The sequence below is a fragment of the Equus przewalskii genome, chromosome X (genome assembly GCF_037783145.1).
Source record: "Equus przewalskii isolate Varuska chromosome X, EquPr2, whole genome shotgun sequence".
Taxonomy (NCBI): Eukaryota; Metazoa; Chordata; class Mammalia; order Perissodactyla; family Equidae; genus Equus; species Equus przewalskii.
This window is the reverse complement of record NC_091863.1, coordinates 41,102,656-41,121,321: the sequence shown is the minus strand read 5'-3', so window position 1 is coordinate 41,121,321 and position 18,666 is coordinate 41,102,656. Positions and strand designations below refer to the sequence as shown.

Below are 18,666 nucleotides of genomic sequence, written 5' to 3'. Positions count from 1 at the left end.
GATTGGCACCTGAGCTAACAACTGTTGCCAATCTTCTTTTTTTTTCCCTGCTTTTTCTCCCCAAGTCCCCCCAGTACATAGTTGTATATTTTAGTTGTGGGTCCTTCTAGTTGTGGTATGTGGGACGCCGCCTCAACACGGCCTGACGAGCAGTGCTGTGTCTGCACCCAGGATCCGAACCAGCGAAACCCTGGCCACCGAAGCGGAGTGTGCAAACTTAACCACTCGGCCATGGGTCCGGACCCCAAGGACTTGGGGTTTTTAATTGCAGAGTCTGAGTACTCAGTAGAAATACTGGGCAAATCTTTAACCATCTCATAGTCTTGTCTTTATGGGTAATTCAGGGTAGTAATTCCCACCTGACAGGGATCTGGTAAGGATTAAATAGGTACTTCCTGAGAAAGTGCCTAGAACAGTACCTGATGCTGGGTATATAGCCAGTGAATGTGTATTGTTTTTAATATGGCGTTTGAAAGTTGAAAAGAAAGTAGGCATTTTCTAAACATTAATTCACAAAATGTCTCTAAATAGCAAGTTCTCAGAATACAATTTCATTGATTTAATAAATATTTGTTTAGTTTGAGTCCTTGGCATATACATAGCAATATGTTAAACAATGTGGTGCGATCACAGCAGGAGTATGCTCTAGCCCCGAACTCTAGTGGACGGAGATAAGACATGTATAGATAAAACACTTGAGCAAGGAAGTAGATGATTGTCAAAATGAGTGATACCATCAGCAAGTGATTATGAAAACAGGAAGAACATCACAAGGAGCTTGCAAAAAAGCGGGGGGGCATGGCCCAATTCCTAAATGGTGTGTGGGAAGGCATAAAGAGAGGATGGAGAGAAATGTAGGTTTTGGGAACATTAAGGAAGTCCATCTAACTTAGGATTTAAGTAGGGGATCAGTGAGAGGCAATTTTAACAATCAATAGAAGGCCTAGAAAAGCAAACTTTACCCCGTAGGCAATGGGGAGCCACTGCAGGATTGCAAGTAGGTGAGTAAGAATGAAATCGGTGTTTGTGGGAAGTTGGTGTGAGTTAGACTGGATGTGGCGAGGCCATGTGACGTGATTGCTTATGTTGAGTAGTGACAGTAAGAACAGACAGAACGAGTTAATGGAGGAGATAATCCAAAGCCAGGAATTGGTGACTGATTCAGTATACAGGCTGAAGAAGAGGAGAAGTAAACAATGGTTAAAGGTTTGAAGCAGTCAGACGTTTAATGATTTAAAACAAACAAATAAACAAGACAAAACAAAAAGATAAATTAGGGAGAGCTAGGCTTGGTGTCGACGTTTGTTTGGTTTTTCTTTTGTCTTGTCTTTAGTTTGAGGTGATTGATGGGATACGTAGAAGTTCAACTGGCAGTTGTAGAGCGTAGGTAAAAATGATATGGTGCTTAGGTGAGAGAGATCAGGACCAGAAATTGTCCTAGACCCATAGAACGTTATTTTTAATCTAAACTAGTCTTAATGACACATAAATATCTTCTGGTGGTCACTTCATCCTAAAAACATCATCTGCCCTTAACTTCCATCCTCCTCCAACTGCCAATCTCTTTTCCTTCACAGCCAAACTTCTTAGGCTCTTGAAAAGTATTCTTACACTCATTGTCTCCATTTTCTCCCTCCCATTTCTTCACTGCAGTCTGGCTTCTGCCACTTCCACGACACTCTTCTCTGTATAGTTCCAAGATGAATTAGTGTCCTCCAGATCGAAAAAGAATCAAGAAGCTTTGTTCCTTCTCCTTTTCCAGTGGGAAGTTTTTCAATAGCATATTTTCAGCAGTGTAGTACAGTAGAAGAAACGTAGTCATTGGTATATAATAGCACTAGTGTCAAATCACATGTCAACTGGCTGACTTTTAGCGATGTACTTAATCACAATTTCCTCATCTGTCAGATTGGGATAATGCTAACTGCCTTATAGAATTATATGAGTAAATGATATGTATAAAGCTCTTTGGAAATAGTTGTTGCTTAATAAGTATTAGCCCTGTTGAACACTTATTTCTGGAAATTTCCTCTCTTTGATTATTAAACATCTTTCTCTCCTGGTTTTCTTTCTACTGCTTATTTTCAGCTCTGTTTCCTTAGTTTTTCTCTGAACTACTGCTATGCCCTAGAACAGTGGTCCTCAAACTTGAGTGTGCGTTAGAATCCCCTGAAGGATTTGTTAAAGAACATATTGCTGCCCTCCTCCCCCTAGAGTTTCTGATCCAGTCAGGGCCCAAGACATTCTCAGGTAATGCTGGTGCTTCTGGTCTGAAGACTGAGCTTTGAGAACCACTAACCTAGTGCTGTGTCTCAGACTGTCTTTCTCATTCCATGAACTTTTCTTGAGAGGTTTCAGGTACTGCTGATAATTATCTATAGATAACTATATCCAGAGAAGACTACACTTCTGAATTCCAGATTATCATTTTCAACTGCATGCTACACTTCTCCACCAAGCTGTATCCCAGGCACATCATAATCCAGCACACCCAAGCTGATTCTAAAATGCACATGGAAATATAAATCCGTACGATTAGTCAGGAAACATCTGAAAAAGGAGAGTAATAAGGGAGAAAGGGACCAGTCCTGTTGTAACATATTATAAAACTATGGTAATTAAAACAGTTTGGTACTAGCACATGAATAGACAGATCAATAGACCATATTTAAGTCTAGAAATTGATCCAAAGACATAGTTTAGTATATGATTTTTAATATATGATTTTATCTTCAAATATTAAAGGCCTTTCTAAGCAAGACACAGAGGAAGCCATAAAGGAGAAAACTGTTAAATTTGACTACACAAAAGTTAAAATTTATAGCACCACAACAGTACATAAACAAAATGCAAAGACGAAAAACTGAGAACATTTTGTATCTGATGTGGCATGTGGCTTTATATATAAAGAATTCTTGAGATTGAGAATCACTAAGGAAAATACTAACAAACCATTATAAATGAGGAAAAAAGGACCTAAACAGGCAGTCCAGAGGAAAAGAAAGTTGGCTTATGAAAATAAATGATACGATGCTCAACACCCATAATTAAAGAAATATAGATTAACTTAAGCAACAACTCTCACCTTAAGATACAGCTTTCACCTATCATAGTGGCAAAAATCAGAGCGTTTAATGTACGTTTATTTTTGGCAAACTTGGAGAAACACTCTTATACCTTACTATATACTTTGCTACTGAAAGTGTGATCCTTGGACCAGCAATATCTACATCAACCCAGAGCTTGTTAGAAATGCAGCCCCAACCCAGACCTACTAAATCAGAATCTGCATTTTAATGAGATCTCCAGGTGATTTGTTTGTACATGAAAGTTTGAAAAGCTTTGTTCTAATACATTGTTGGTAGAAGTGCATATTAGCATAATCTCTTTGGATTCCAGGAGACTTTATCACAATTAAACATTCGCATACTCTGTGAACCAGAATTCCACCTGTAGAAATTTATCTAACAGATATAATCATGTATGTGTGTGAAGACATACAAAGATATTCATTCCAGCCTTATTTGTGTTAGCAAAACTTAGAATCAACCTCAGTATTCATTAATTGGGTAAAGGTTAAATAAACTATGAAAAAATTCACACAGTGCAATATTAGGCAGTTATTAAAAATTTGTGAAAGGGGCTGGCCCGGTGGTGCAGCGGTTAGGTGCACACATTCCGCTTCTCGGCGGCCCGGGGTTCGCCGGTTCGGATCCCAGGTGCGGACATGGCACTGCTTGGCAAAAGCCATGCTGTGGTAGGCGTCCCACATATAAAGTAGAGGAAGATGGGCACAGATGTTCGCTCAGGGCCAGTCTTCCTCAAAAAAAAAAATTTTGTGAAAAAGTACACAGATGCAAAATTATCTCCAAGATGTATAAGCACAAACAGCAAGGTTCTGAACCATATTCTAGTACACTTTTTTGTGTTCTATTGTTATAATTCCCATTTTACAGGTAATAGGAGTGAGATAGAGATGTTAAATAACTAAGCCAAAGCCACACAGCTAGCAATGGTGAATTGAGATCCAGACAGTCTGTTCCAAGAGTTTATGTTCTTAACACTATGCCATACTGCTGCTCAGGGATAAACAAGAAACTGTTACTGGTGGTTTCCCCTGGAGTGTGGGGGACTTATTTCTCATTGTATGTGCCTTTGTACTATTTGAATGGTTTACCTTCTGCAAGTATTGTTTTAAAAAATATCAGAAATATTTAAAAATCAACTTGGCCAAAATTAGACTAATTCCCCTCCCTACTCTTCTTCTGCTGGTATTGGTGACAGGCTGAATCATTTATTGAAGTGAGAAATCTAGCAGACACTCTGGACTCCTTCCTCTTCTTTACCCCTCACATCTGTCTAGTCAGGCACCAAGACTTATTGGTTCTGCCTCCTAGACAAGACAATTCTCAAATCTGCCTCTCCACTCTATCCCCTCTATCCCTGAATCATAGATCACTCGGACTATAACATTCATTTCCTACCTGGTCCACCTGCCTCTTTTCTACCTACAAAATGCCGATAGATACACCTTTCCAAAATACAGATCTGGTCATGCTACTCTTGTGCTTAAAATCCTTCACTGGCTCCCCAGTGCCTGTGAGAAAAGTCCAAACTCATTAGCATGGCAACCTAGATCTTCTGTGTGCTGGCCCAGTCTGCCCCTCTAACCTTATCTCCCACCACCCCTTCTCATACATCCTACCCTCAGGGCACCATTTTTTCCTCACATTTCCATGATTTTTACGTTCTATTCCTTCAGCAGTAGTACCTTTCATCTGGGCCAATTCCTACCCTTCCTTCAAGACCAGACCTCAGGCATGACCTCCTCTACGCAGATTTCTCTGGCTGCAGGCTATTAGTCATTATGTATTCTGTACTGGGCAGGTCAGGATACCCTAAAGTTCCATGGTCTCTCAGCCTTCCACAGGAAATGTCTCCAGTATCAAAGCAGTCCTGCCTGAATGCTGTGCATTCACACTCCTTGTGGACCCCCAACATGGATGCAGTATCCGCAGCATGCTTCGCCTGCTCTCCCCCATGACTAGCTCAGGGTCTTTTCCCCAGGTCTCCCATATGCCCCCAGCACTCTTCTTGGTTGCCCAGGACATCTGGGAGACTTTCCCTTTTATTTTCAATTTTAAATTCATCATGCCCCTCTCCTCATCCTTCTATCTCTATCTGTAGGCAAGGCAGATTAGAATAGTGGTTAAGAACATAGGCTCTGGAGCCAGGCTGCCTGGGTTTGAATACCATCTCTGTGGCTTTTTAGTTCTGTGACCTTGGGCAGGTTACTCAACCTCTCCAAGTCTCTGGTTTTCCCCTCTGAAAAATGGGGATGACAATAGTGGCACCTGCCTCACAGGGTTGTTATGTGTATTAAATGTTTTAATATTTATAACACATAGTAAACATTGTAAATGTTTTTGAGATAAAAGTACCTAAAATATAAGGCAGGAGAATCTTCTCAAATTGGCATAGGAGGCAAGCCTTTTCCTTCTTAGGAGCTCTTTTCTACTAAAGGTGGCTCATTAAGATTAGGAACAAGTAGACATGAGACAGCAAGAATCCCCAGGCCTTCTCAAGTCTCCTGTAATTCTGGCTTATTTTACCAAATGGACAGATTGAAAGCTTCTTGAGGGCAAAGATCATAGTGCAGACTTTTTAGACTCCTTGGCACCTGTTAGACACATGGTAGACACAGGGTTTACTCCCATCACTCTTAGAATTAAATCTAGAGTCCTTACAATGACCTACTCAGCCCCTGGCTCCTTCCCCAACCTCATTTCCTACCCCTCTTTGTCTTGCTCATTCCACTCCAGCTTCATTGGCTTTCATACTATTCTTGGACTGTGGCAAGCTGATCGTGTCTCAGGACCATTGCCCTTGCTGATTTCTCTGCCTAGAACATTCTCCTCTCAGATATTTGCCTAGCTCCTTCCCTGACTTCATTTAGGTCACTGCTCAAATATCACCTCCTAACAGAAGCCTTCCCTGACCACACTCTCTAAAATAGCATTGGCCCCACACACCCCTGTCAGTCAGTCTACCCCTTACCCTGCTTTCTCTGTCTTCATAGCACTTATCACCGCCCAACAGATTATATTTATTGAGTTGAGCCCCATGAGGACTGAGGTCTTGTCTGTTTTGTTCATTGCTTTGTCCCCAGCACCTTGAACAGTTCTTGCTTGGCTCTCAATAACTAATGAATGATTGAATCAATCAATGAATAAATAAATAAATGAATTCAATGCTAGTACCTGTGTAGAAGGAGAAATACAGCAAATTGCGTTCCCTGCTAGAATTTTGAATACTTTATAATTTTCATTCCGTGATTCTGTCTTTTGGCTTTAGCACTTTCAAATTAAATCTATATCCGTGTACGGGTTTTATTTCCATTTTACAAACATCACCTTGACAAAATATAAAATCCAATTTAGGTCAAGTCCAATTTTCAAAAAAATAACTGATTTGTTTGTTCTCCATCCCAAGGAGAAGGAATATGTTTGATTGAGTGTGTGTGTGTGTGTGTGTGTGTGTGTGTGTGTGTGTGTGAGAGAGAGAGAGAGAGAACAGTTATCTGCAGTGAGGAAATTGGGTAGGGAGTGGTTTGGGAGGCGAGAGTAGGGGTGTCCGTGTTCTCCAGAAGGAAAATAATTTCACTTCACTTGCTGTATTGTTTTCCTAAATTGTTATTTCAAAATGCTTTAAAAAACCCAACTGAAAACTGAAGAAATGAAAAGCTTGATGAAATAGAGGTTTGTAAATGTAAATACATGAGGTCAGGGGATTTCCCGGGGGCTCATGCAGAACATGTGAAACCATGTGAAAGACTTTACGAAGAGAAACTTCAGAAGGGGAGGTAGATATATGGCAGCTGCTCACCAGCTTGTATCTGCCCGCAACAAGTGAAGCTGTGACCTGGGAATTGCCCTCTTGATTCCGGGACCTTCCTGACCAGGAAGTCGTATATTCCTGTGGCTGGAACCCAAATTTGATTCAAGCAGCTGCCCTCTATTATGCACATAGCCACTGACAGTTGAAGGGAGACTCCCAGACTGCCTTGGAAGACAATACCACATAAGTCAAAGCAGCAGCAGCCAGTATTTTAAAGAAGCCATTTGAAAATCCATTTTAAAATGTATGGTAACATTCTTTAGAGTGATGGGTCTAAACTTGAGCATGTATAAGAATCACTTGGAGGGCTTATTACAATTCAGATTGCTGGGCCCCACTCCCAGAGTTTCTGATTCAGAAGTTCTGGAGTAGGCCCCCAGAATTTAGTTTCTAACAAGTTCCCAGGTGATGCTGATGCTTATCTGTAGAACAAACTATGAGAATCACTGTTTTGGGGGAAAAAAAAACACAGGAATATAGAAGTAAAGAACTTGGGTTCAATCCTTATGTGATTTACTTCACCTCTCTGAGCCTGAGTTTGTTTTCTAAAGAGGAGTTTATAAGGTTGTTGTAAGGAGTAAATGGAATGGTGTCTATGAAAGTGCTTTGTGAACTGTAAATATGGTATACAAATAATAGCAGTTAGATGGCGTCTCAAATGGTACTTGCTGCCACCCCCCCCACACACACACACCAGATTTTCCTGTGCCTTGTCACCTCTCCACCCATCTTTGTCCCACTAAGTCCATCAGGCACCTGGGAAGAAAACAAAGCCAAGATGGCCCTGATTAACAATTTTTTTCAACCCATTGAGCATGGCCTTGATGCTGACCATGACTTGACCTCCCTTTTCCTCTTCCTGGTCTCCCCTCAACTTGCTCCTTGTTCTTCCAGCCCTGGCCACCTCTCACAGTAAAGAACAACTCCCAGTGCTAACACTGGAGTAGAAAACTCTCAGATGGAGTATTTTTTTTTAATTAGTGGAATAAACAGGGGAACCCACTGCCAAGCAGCAAACCATTTGTTGGGGAAAGCATTTTGCTAGGTTGATGGACTCTAGGCTGATTTCCCTGAGGGTAAAATCCAGTTATTTGAAATAGTTAAGTGGAATTACAAGTATAATTTCAGATTCCTAAGAGGAATGAGTCAGATAGTTATATTAGACAGTTGCCAGGGTAAATGGTATGTCCATATAGCATGATGTCCTTTTTCTTTGGAAACTTTCTCATTCAAAAGTAATACATGTGGGGCCAGCCCAGTGGTGCAGCGGTTAAGTTCACATGTTCCACTTCCTGGCGGCCCGGGGTTTGCCGGTTCGCATCCCGGGTGCGGACATGGCACCGCTTGGCAAAGGCCATGCTGTGGTGGGCATCCCATGTATAAAGCAGAGGAAGATGGGCACGGATGTTAGCTCAGGGCCCATCCTCCTCAGCAAAAAGAGGAGGATTGGCAGTAGTTAGCTCCGAGCTAATCTTCCTCAAAAAAAAAAAGTAATACGTGTGTAGTGTAGAAAATTTTCAAATTTTTAAAAAGTGTAAAAAATAAAAATGACCCTTAATTCTGCCACACAGAGATAAATACCTGCTGGTAAGATATTAGTGCATTTGCATCCAGCCTTTTAATATGTCTACGCTTGTATATGAATATATGTGTATATGCATATATATTTTTTGAATTGGGCTGGTACTGTGTGAGGTTTGTATACTGCTTTTTTTCATTTACCGTTATATTGTGAGCCTTTTCCAGGATCATTAAGTCATCTTCAAAAACACAGTTTTCAATGGCAGACTATTATTCTTTCATGTAGATACACTATACTTCATCTAACTCTTCCTAAATGTAGGACAGTTAGGATATTCCGAATTTTACCATTATAAATAACCCTGCAGTGGATGACACTTCATGTACATAAAGCAATGTGTGCATCTCTAATTGCTCTCTTAGGATAAAATCCTAGGAGTGGAAAGACTGGATCAAAGGGTAGGAACATTTTTTCAAACAGATATAATTCATATACCGTAAAATCCGTTACTTTCAAGTGTGTAATTCAGTGGTTTTTAGTATATTCACAAGGTTGTGCGACTGTTACCACTGTCTAATTCCAGAAAAAATATGGAGCACTTCACAAATTTGCCTGTCACCTGTGTGCGTGAGCCATGCTAATTCTCTGTATTGTTCCAATTTTAGTATATGTTGGCTGAAGTAAGCACAGTAGGAACATTTTTGTGTCTCTTGATGACATATGGCAAATTTCCCTCTAGCAACTGTGTACCTATATCCATTCCCACCTAGCAATGTATAAGAATGCCTATTTCCCTGCAACCTTGCTGACACTTAGTTAAAAAAATATATTGCCAATATCATTAAAAATGGCATTTTATTGTTTTGTCTCTTTGATTAGCTCTTTTTCCTCTCCCATCTGAGCAATAACTATTCTGTAGAGATCTGTCATCCACCCTCTTTCCTGTAGTACACATTTACCGTGGGCAGTCATATCCACTGCAACAGCCTCGGCTGCCTCCTCTCCGTGGATAATGACCACATGTCTATAACCTGCCCTAACCTCTTTCTCGCACCCTAGCCCAGATGTCAAGCTACTTGCTGGGCGTGCCTGTCTACATAATTTGACAGCATAACAAATAAACTCACATCTAAAATCAAACTCATGTCTCCTGAAGCCAGCTCCCGCTCTTGACTTCCCTATCTAGATTAGTGATACCACCATTCTCCCAGGTGCTTCACAGTCATCTTAACTCCTCTCTCTCCTTCATGTTTAATTAGTAGCTGTACCTTGCTGGTTCTGTCTCTTATTTCCCTTTTCGCATCCTTCCCTTCTGCTCCATCCCCACAGTCATTGCTCTAGTTTTAACTTTTATTGTGTCTATTGTGCTAGCCTACTCACTTCTCTGTGCTTTCAGTACTTATCCGTGTAATTCATCCTCTGTGAGAATAACCTTCCTAACATACTGTTTTTACCATGTCGCTCTCCTGTCCTGGAACCTCCAAAGCCTCTCTCTTGCTTCTTGGATTATGTAAAGTAAATGCTTTACCCTGACACGTAAGGCCCACCATGTTCTTATATCATTCTAATTTTACTTTCTGTGTATCTTGTAGAAATTGTGTGTCCTTCCTTCAGCATATTCCTGCTTTTCCCACTCTTGTTAATGCAAAACCTGGCATGGCCTCCCCTCCAGTCTCCTCCACTTGAAATCATACTGAATCTTCAAAAACTAGCTCAGAGGCTCTGTGAAGTCTTCCTTGATTCACCTAGCTGTGCTTTCTCCTTTTTTTAACTCTCATTTTGTTAGCATTTCCTTTATGACACGACAGCCTGCCCTGTTTAGTGGTTACTTAGGCATTTTTATTCACCCTCCATCACACTGTAAATTCCTTGAGCACGGCATTATATCTTCTTTGTTTTGGCATGTTCCGTAGTACCACTCCAAGCACCATAAATGTAGATAGGAGCTCCATAAATGCTTGAATAAAAGAATGGTGAAGACTGCCAATCATTTTTTTTTTTTAGAACTACTGATGACTCAGTTTCAGGAGTGAATTCTGTGCTAAGAAGGTACAGAAGCCAGATGACCAAAAGTCCTGGCTTATTCTTCGTTTTCCCTCACTCCACATTCAGTCCATCAACAAATACTGTGAGCTCTACTTCTTCACGCCCACTGCTTCCTCCCTAGAACAAAACACCATTATCTCCTACCTATAAGAGCCTTTTAAACTGATTTCCTGGCTTCTACTCTTCACCTGCCTAAATCCATCAGCCAAGTGAGATCTTTATAAAACTTAGATCATGGTAGTCCCCTGCTTAACAGCCTCCAGTAGCGTCCCACTGCACTGAGAATAAAATGCAAACTTCTTACGTTGGCCTTTGAAAACTCTATAACCTGGCCTTGGTACTTCCTCAACCTCATCCCCTGCTACTGTCCACCTTTCTCGCTGTGCTCCAGCTCTTCTGAGCATTGGCCCTTCCTCATTGTCATGTTTGCTCAAAGCAGAGTAGTGAATAGGTATTCTTGGTTCTATTGGGATCCTTGCTATTGTTGGCTGTTGTCCTAGGGCTTTATGTCTTTAGTAGTAGAGAGGACTCAGGGAGTGGCCAGAAGTAATTCTAAGGGCTTTGAGACTTGACTTTGGGGATTCCATTATTCCCCTGAAAAGTAGTATCTCCAATACTGAGTTTGAGCTGAAGGAGATATTTGGCTTAAAGAGACAAGAGCGGAAATCTTGTATTATTCCCGTAACCTCCTTCCCTAAGGGATGCTACAAATATTACTGATAGAAACCAGAGCTGGAGGACAAACATCCTCCACCTTCTTTATCACTCTGGGTGTTGGTTTAGGAAATTGGGAATCATAGCAGAAGCTAACTCAATGGATGGTGCTCTGTGAACTTGTCGTTTTCCCTGTGTGCTCCTCTGAAGTCTCCCTCAGCCCTCTGGGATCTCACCCTTAGCTTTTGTATATGCAGGAAAGAGAAAAAAGCCCTGTTTCATTATTCAGATTCTTGACTTGCTCCCCTTGCTTTTGGGAGCTGTGGAACATGCACCATTCATTTCCTTGCCTTTGAGATCATTGACAAGAAACAATCTTATGATGGATATGTTTTATCAGACTATACATAGAAAAACTAGAATATGCTCCCCAGCCAACTCTGAAAGAGGATTCCAAGTACTGTGTTTCTAAACTACTAAGCATTTTTCTAGCCCCTAATATTTGCAGAGCTTTCCTGTGTCATTCATATGGTTGCCTTCTTCCGACCTTCTTTAGAAAAAGAGGTGTCCCCATGTTTTAAAGATTCCAATGTGAAAATGGAAAAATGAAAACAGAAAGTCAAATGTAAAGGCCTAACCAGATGAAGTTACAGCTGTCTACTTGGAAAGCCAAAAGGCATCCCCTGACACACACCACAGCATTTGGGGGAGTCTTTATTTCCACCCCAACGTTGCCTTCCTTTCTTATTAACTATCCTGATGCTCCCTTTAGCCAGGAATGGATCCTGAGATGGAAGGTGGAGTGGGGGATCCAGGAGATTTATATGAAAGAACTTGACCTGGCTATTCGGAGAGATGAGGGGAGATGGAAAAGGTGGGGAAGTGGCGAGGCAGAACTAGGTACCAAAAGCCCTTCAAGTACCCATATCTTGGATGACCCAGATTGTAACTTTCCCAGACTGACAAGAAAGCATTGTCCTAAAAATTCTCTTTAAAAAAAATACATACATACACGGAGATGCACACACATATAGACATACACACATATATACACACATACACATGCACAGACATACAAGGACACACATATACACGTACACATACATATTTCCCCTTGGTTGGGTCTGTAATAAGGAAGTCTCCAGATCACCAGGCTACAAAGTCCCCCAGCTAATAGTGGGGTGTGAGTGGGCCTTCATAGCTCTGTATCCCTCCATGGTGATCAAGCAGCTTTTCCCCTCTTCTGTCAGATAAACAAACTATGCATTGTTCTGTCCCCCGGCCTGTGTGCGGGCTTCCCTTCCTGCTGAATGAGCTTGGACTCGTTCATGTGGGGCAGGTGGAAAGTACTGTTTGGGGGGAGGCTGGAAGAGCCACAGAAAGTAAACAGACCTAATCAAGCCCACTCTTTTGTGTTTCTCCTTATCTAAACACTTTCAAAAGAGGAAAGAGCCTGCAGTGGGGTATGGCCCAGACCTCAGAGTAAGCACAACCCCAAGCAACAGGGGCCATATTTTCCTTCTTGCCCTGGGTTGGGGCAGAGCCATGGTTCTCTTTCTACTTCTTCCCTACCTGCCCCCCTCCAAGTATCTCGAGGGCTCTGCTGGGAGCCAGACTCAGAGACGGGTAGTGCTGTCAGAAGATTGGGGTGACAGTTCACTAGGGCAGCTAGAGATTGACTCCTTCCAGAATTGGTCCACCTCCCTTCCCTTGCTTCTCACAACAGTCTTTACAAGGACTCTTCTGGGAGCCATCTTCTGGCTTATCCACCACTTCTGCCTGCATGTGCCCACTGTCCTCTGCACCCATGCCAAGTTCTTATCCTCTGAGTGCTTGGAACAGAAGCAGTCATCTCTACCTTCCCCCGAACATAGGAGGTTATACTTGGTCATGTTATCTGGAACTCAGCTCTGCTAAGTGAGAGAATGTCTCCTTTACTTCCAGCCTCTTTCCGAAATGCCAAACTGACCAAACTGCTCGTGTTCCTCTCTTATCTTCCTTTGCCCAAGGGTTTCTTGAGTAAATGCTGTCTGTGCCCACTTGCCTATCATATCACCTCATCTAGTGACTAATCAACTCATACCCACCCCACCACCCTACCCCAGGCAGTCCCATGAACATGCTTGCACTTCTGGTCATAATTTCCTCAGCCTTACCTGGCCACTTACAGGGACAGACTGCTATCAGACTCATTTCTCCTTATTTTGTTAAGAAGTGGGGAACAGCAAACTTCATCAGGAAAGCACTTTTATGGGCTGGGTTACTGAATGGAAAGAGGAAGGCACTTGGCAATGAGAAGATTAGGGAAGACTGGACACCCAGGCCTGGATAATGACATGAAAAGAGACTGTTTATCCTGATGCTTTTTTGGACCAGGAGTTGTTCTCTAGTGTCCTGCTAATAGTATTGTATTCCCTAGTGTATTGTCAAAGTGTGGTTATTACACCAGCGGCATTGGCATCACTCACAGCTTGTTAGAAAGTCAGAATCTGGAGCCCACTCTAGACCTACTGAATCAAAATCTGCATTTTAACAAGATCACCAGGTGATTAGTATGCCCACTGACGTTTGAGAAGCTCTGCTCTAGAGTACTAGGTTTGGCTTTTGAACCTTTCGTTAACTACTCCTTTCTCTTTCATCTTCATTTGGATTGAGGAAGTTATTTTTCTTGCTGCTAACGGTACCTTGCCTATTATTATTCTGGGTAGAGGATAACATTAATAACAGATACCATTTATTGAATGCCTGCAGTTGAGGAAATTGAGGCTCTGTGACATGCCCAAGGCCAAACAACTAGTGAGTAGTCAAGCTGAGACTCCAAGCCAGATCTGTGTGCCCACAAAATCCGCAAACTTTCCCGATACAGTAATTCCAACTACCAAAGGAGGGCCTATGGGCTTCTTTGAATGGCACCTGCCTTTTGTGGAATAGACAAAAGTCGACCCAGACTTTCCTGGGAGGTACAGAGGGAAGAGAGAGGAAGGGGCCTCCAAGCATGATTTTCCCAAAGAGGACAGGCTCTAGCATACTTTTTGTCTTGAAGGAGCTCGCATAAGCCCTCTCAGGGGCCAGAAATTGTTGGATTTGGGACCAGAGGCCAAGAGAAACTAGAGTGAGGATCAGGAGTGTTATGAAGGGAAAACCCCAGCTCTAAATCCCCAAGAGAAAGTAAATTCTGATGCCTGAGCTTGGGCTTAGGGTGTGCAGAAAGTTCATGTGGGGCTGCTCTGGGATCTAGCTATTGCACAGGTCAGTCAGGACATCATTTGAAGCCCTAGCCTGGAGCCTAAGAGTTTTGCAACATAACATTGCTATAGCTGGAAGTGCTGTTTGTCACAATGAAATCCCATGTTTTAATTTTGCAGAGAGGAAACAGAAGCTCAGAGAAGGGGAGTAAGTTGCCAGAGGTCAGAGTGTATTCATGGCAGAGCTGGTGATGATGACTCCAAGCACCAGTGTTCTGAAGTTGGAGTCTCTGGTGTGAGATGGAGTTTTCTTTGGGTCTACTCAGGTGCCCATAGGAAGCACTGACCCTGTAAATATAGCCCAGAATGGTTTATGAGTCTCTTATATCTCAGCAGGATCTTCACTTTAGAAAATCTCTGGGTCACTTGCCCCCAACCATGTAAAATCAGCTGTAGTGCTGCTTGCTTTTCTGGACCTGGAGGCTGCTAGGCCGGGCTGATCTGGAGTTTCCTTTTCTGGGGCCCAGAGGACCTGCGGAGATGGCTGGGTGGGGTCAACTCAGTCCAGGAAGCACAGGAATTCTTTTAAGTGTATGTGTCTGGGGTATTTTTCTCTCTCACTTACGTGTATTTTTAAAAATTCTTTTTAGACACCCACTTTATCTTTCCCAAACATCATTTCCTTGCTCCTTTCCTGCGTTCTAGCAGTGGCTGGGGGCCCAGCTTCCTTATTGGCCTCTGAGCTGTGGAAGGGGGCGGGCCAGGGCTCAGAGAAGGCTGCAGTAGGGCACAGGGGGGGCTGTTTATTCTGCTGGAATTGCCTTTCATCCTTTCCTTTGCCACCAGGGTGCTGACTGGTTTCTGGAGCAGCGTCTTCACTCCTACCCAGCTCTTGATACTGGTTTTCATTCCCAAAGGCTGTGGACACATCTAGGCCCAACTAGGTTGATGGCCATAACTTGCCTTCAGTGCTACTCCTTTCTGTTCTTGGAACCGGGAGCTGACTGTACCTGAGTCCCTTGGATCACACTCAGGAGCTTGGGCTGATGGCCCCTCATCTCAGGAAGTCTTAAGAGGAAGGCAGATGGGTCTCAGCTAAAGGAGGATCCAGCCTGCAGAGGAAGCCCTGGGGGCTGGCTGGAGGGGTTGTTGATGGGCATCTGAGCTGGCTGAATACCCAGCTTCCTCCTAAGCTATCTCCTCACCCTGGGCAACTTTCATGGTAGGTACTACTGGTAGCCATGACTGCCGTGGCCGCTGCCCCTCTTCCCCCTTCTTCTTTCTTTCCTCAATATTACTTTCTTTTTGCTTCCTAAGAAAGGAATTTTGGGGTAATGAATGATAGGATGTGTGTTTAGTGATGGTACTGGAGCCAGCCTTAAGAGAAAGGGCAGGCACTGGAGTTATCTCCACAGTTAGGCCTGGAGCTGATGGTTGATGGTTGGTATTTTCTTACCTCTCTGCTTATTTCTCCTCATCCCATTTCCATAATGCCTAAAGAGGGGATGGTGTAAACTCTAGGACTACTGACACTTTCCTTTTCTGACTGCTTCTTGAGGGAATGGCTAGGAGAAGCCTTGGATATACAAGCTTTTTGAGACAGATCCTTCTTTGGAAGGAGGGGTCATGTGGTATCCTAGAAAGGGCTGGAGGATGTGAGCCTCATTCTCAACTGCTGGTTACTAGCTGTATGCTCTTGGCAAAGCAGTTCAGCTTTCTGTGTCTCTGTTTCTTCATCTGTAAGGTGGGGATAATAATAGCAAAGGTTAGAGTGAGGATTGAATCAGCTAATGCATGCAAAGTGTTTAGTGCCTGGCATATCTTAAGTATTCAATGAATGGTCCTTGTTATTTTTTAAACATTTATTGTATGTCAGGCACTATGCTAAGTGATTTCACACATGGGACTGTGTTTAATCCAGACTATAATTCTTGAGTGAGGGATGGTTATCTTCCCCACTTTACAGATAAAGAATCTACAACCCGGAGAAGTGACTTTCCCAAGGTCACACAGCTAGAATTGGAATGTAAGTGTGACTGACTCCAAGTCTAGGGCTCTTCAGAATAATAATAGACCAAGTATTAGACTCTGTAGATAGTTTCCTCTCCTTTCCAAAACTAGGGCGAGAAGGCTCCAGCTCTGGCTGCAGTTCTTCTGCTGGGAATTTCCTCCCCCCAGCTTGTGGTTTTCTCCCAGTGGTCCCAAAACCCCTACTGCCTTGCTTCTGTCTCCTTTGGGATTGTTTCTTACTCCTGGAGAAACCCTAGAGAGAGTAGGGGCCTTTGTAAGCTACCTTTCAAAGTGTGGCAAGGAGGTGGTGTAGCAGAACCTTGATAATGGATGGACAAATCCCAGTGGGAGTACTCTTGAACCATCAAGAAGGACAAGTCTGAGCTGATGACCCCTATTGTTGTACCTACTATTTATTGACCACTTGTTGTGCATCAAGCTGCGGCCCAGGTGCTTTGGGAATATTATCTCTAATCCCCACAATAACCTAGCCAAGTAAGGATTATTGTTCCCTTTTTCAGATAAGAAAACCAAAGCTCGGATGGGTTAAGTGGCTTGCCTAGAATCACACATCCAAAGTGGTAGAGTTAGGATGTGAACCTAGATCTGTCTGACTCGTTTTTGTCTCATTGCCTACTGGCTTGGTATAGTTCACAGGATGAGACTAACATACATGAAATGATGGTGAGCAATAAAAAACATCATATTATTATGGGCTAAATTGTGAGGACTGGATTACTAAAGACAAGCTCCCTGGAGGAGATGGTACTTGAGCAGTACCTTGAAGAACAGGTGGGATTTAGATTAACGAAATGGCAGGGGGCATTCCAGGCAGAGGAAACAGTCATAGCAATATGTAAAATTGGTTGAGGACTTACCAGACCCTGTTCTAAGCAATTGATATGCATTATCTCTTTTGATCTTTACAACCCCATTAATTAGGTACTATTATCCCCATTTTACTGCTATGGCAACTAGAGCTCTGAGAAGTCACCTGTCTAAAGCAGCAGGGCTAATGAGTGGTCAAGCTGGGATTCGCACCAAAGTGGGCCAACTCCAGAGCCTGTGCTAGATTCTACTGGAAAACTAATAGCAAAGGCACAAAGCTGGTTGCAGTGTGTGATTGGAGCAGAGATGTGAGAGACTGGGCTGGCGGATAAAGATAGCTTATAGAGGGCTTTGAAGGTCTAATCCAGCTTACATTTGATGCAGGACAGGGTAAGAAATAGGGAGCCAGTGAATATTCTTGAATAGGAGAGTGCCACAATTCAATTGGTGTTTGACATGATATGGTCTAAAAGCAGTGACTGGAGGTGGAACAAGGGGACACTGGCTGGCATACTGATGCAGTATTTTGGACATAGAATGTTAAGGGCTTGGACTAGAATAGGAAGTGTTGGTGATGGATTCTGTGGAGGAGAACTGCAATTATGTGAAATAGTTTCACTGAGAATGGAGAGAGAGAGGCAAAGCCAGAGACATATCATAAAAGAAAACTCAGCAGAACTCAGTGAAGGATTGGACAGTTGGGGAGAAGGTGGTATCAACACTGACTGCTCACATTTTAAACCCTGGGCTCAGGAGAACTTCAGGAATCCTGGATGTAGAAGAAGGGCCCAAAATAAGAAACATACCCTGTTCTGTACTGTATCTTCAGTGCCTAGAAGCATAGTATATAGTAGATACACATGGCACAGTGCGTAGTAGTACATAGTACTTCTGCGAGAGGTTTTATAAATAGTTGTTGAAGACTACCGGGTAACAGCAGCTGGAGATATTTCTAACATCATGGCTTTGTGTGTGAGACTCTGGAGCAGTTACACACCCCCAAGGCTTTCTCATGCCTTCAGCGTCCCTGCTGGGCCCTCTGAAATCCATAACAGAATAATGTGGTTAGAAGTGGGGGCCTCACCTGGCTTTCCTTCCCATAAATCTTAGCCACTGCTGCTGACCTGTGGCTCTGGTTCCTGACCTTTGACAAGCAGCTTCCCCTGTTCTTCCTCTTACACCTCCTTGTCTGTGCCTGGCCTGTTACCATTCTACCCCAGGTTTTTCCCAGCAACGCCGTTCTCTTCAGGACTACCTTTTTAGGCCTTAGCCCTCTAGAACCTTGCACTGCTGGGATTTTCTGTGTTTCCGCTGGGGTGAGGGGCATTCCTAGCTGGGATGGAATCCAGCCTGAGTCTGTCCACTACTGCTCCTAGGAGGTAGACAGCTGATTTATCCTACTATGTAACAAGCTTGTTGAAAACAGGGACCCTTATCTTAGTCACCTCTGCGCCCTCAGCATCTAGTATGGAGTCTGCCACAGTAAATGACTAAATAAATTAGTAAATAAGCTATTATCTATCT

The 18,666-nt window shown here is 43.0% G+C and overlaps 1 protein-coding gene and 1 non-coding gene across 5 annotated transcripts in view; one reads left to right on the top strand and one right to left on the bottom strand.

The window, feature by feature from the left end:
* Positions 1-18,666, top strand: part of SHROOM4 (shroom family member 4) — a 208,025-nt gene that overhangs the window by 145,162 nt on the left and 44,197 nt on the right. Inside the window, exon 1 of one of the 4 annotated variants that reach the window (XM_070606349.1) lies at positions 15,098-15,526. The exons of 2 other annotated variants lie outside the window; for them this stretch is intronic. The gene's annotated coding sequence lies outside the window, so the exon portion shown is untranslated. Of the gene's footprint in view, positions 1-15,097; positions 15,527-18,666 lie in introns of those variants that run through there. One more of the 4 variants, XR_011536268.1, reaches the window with a different exon arrangement.
* On the bottom strand, positions 9,004-9,105 carry LOC139081232 (U6 spliceosomal RNA). The gene has a single exon (XR_011536355.1). It is a non-coding gene; the product is annotated as a U6 spliceosomal RNA (small nuclear RNA).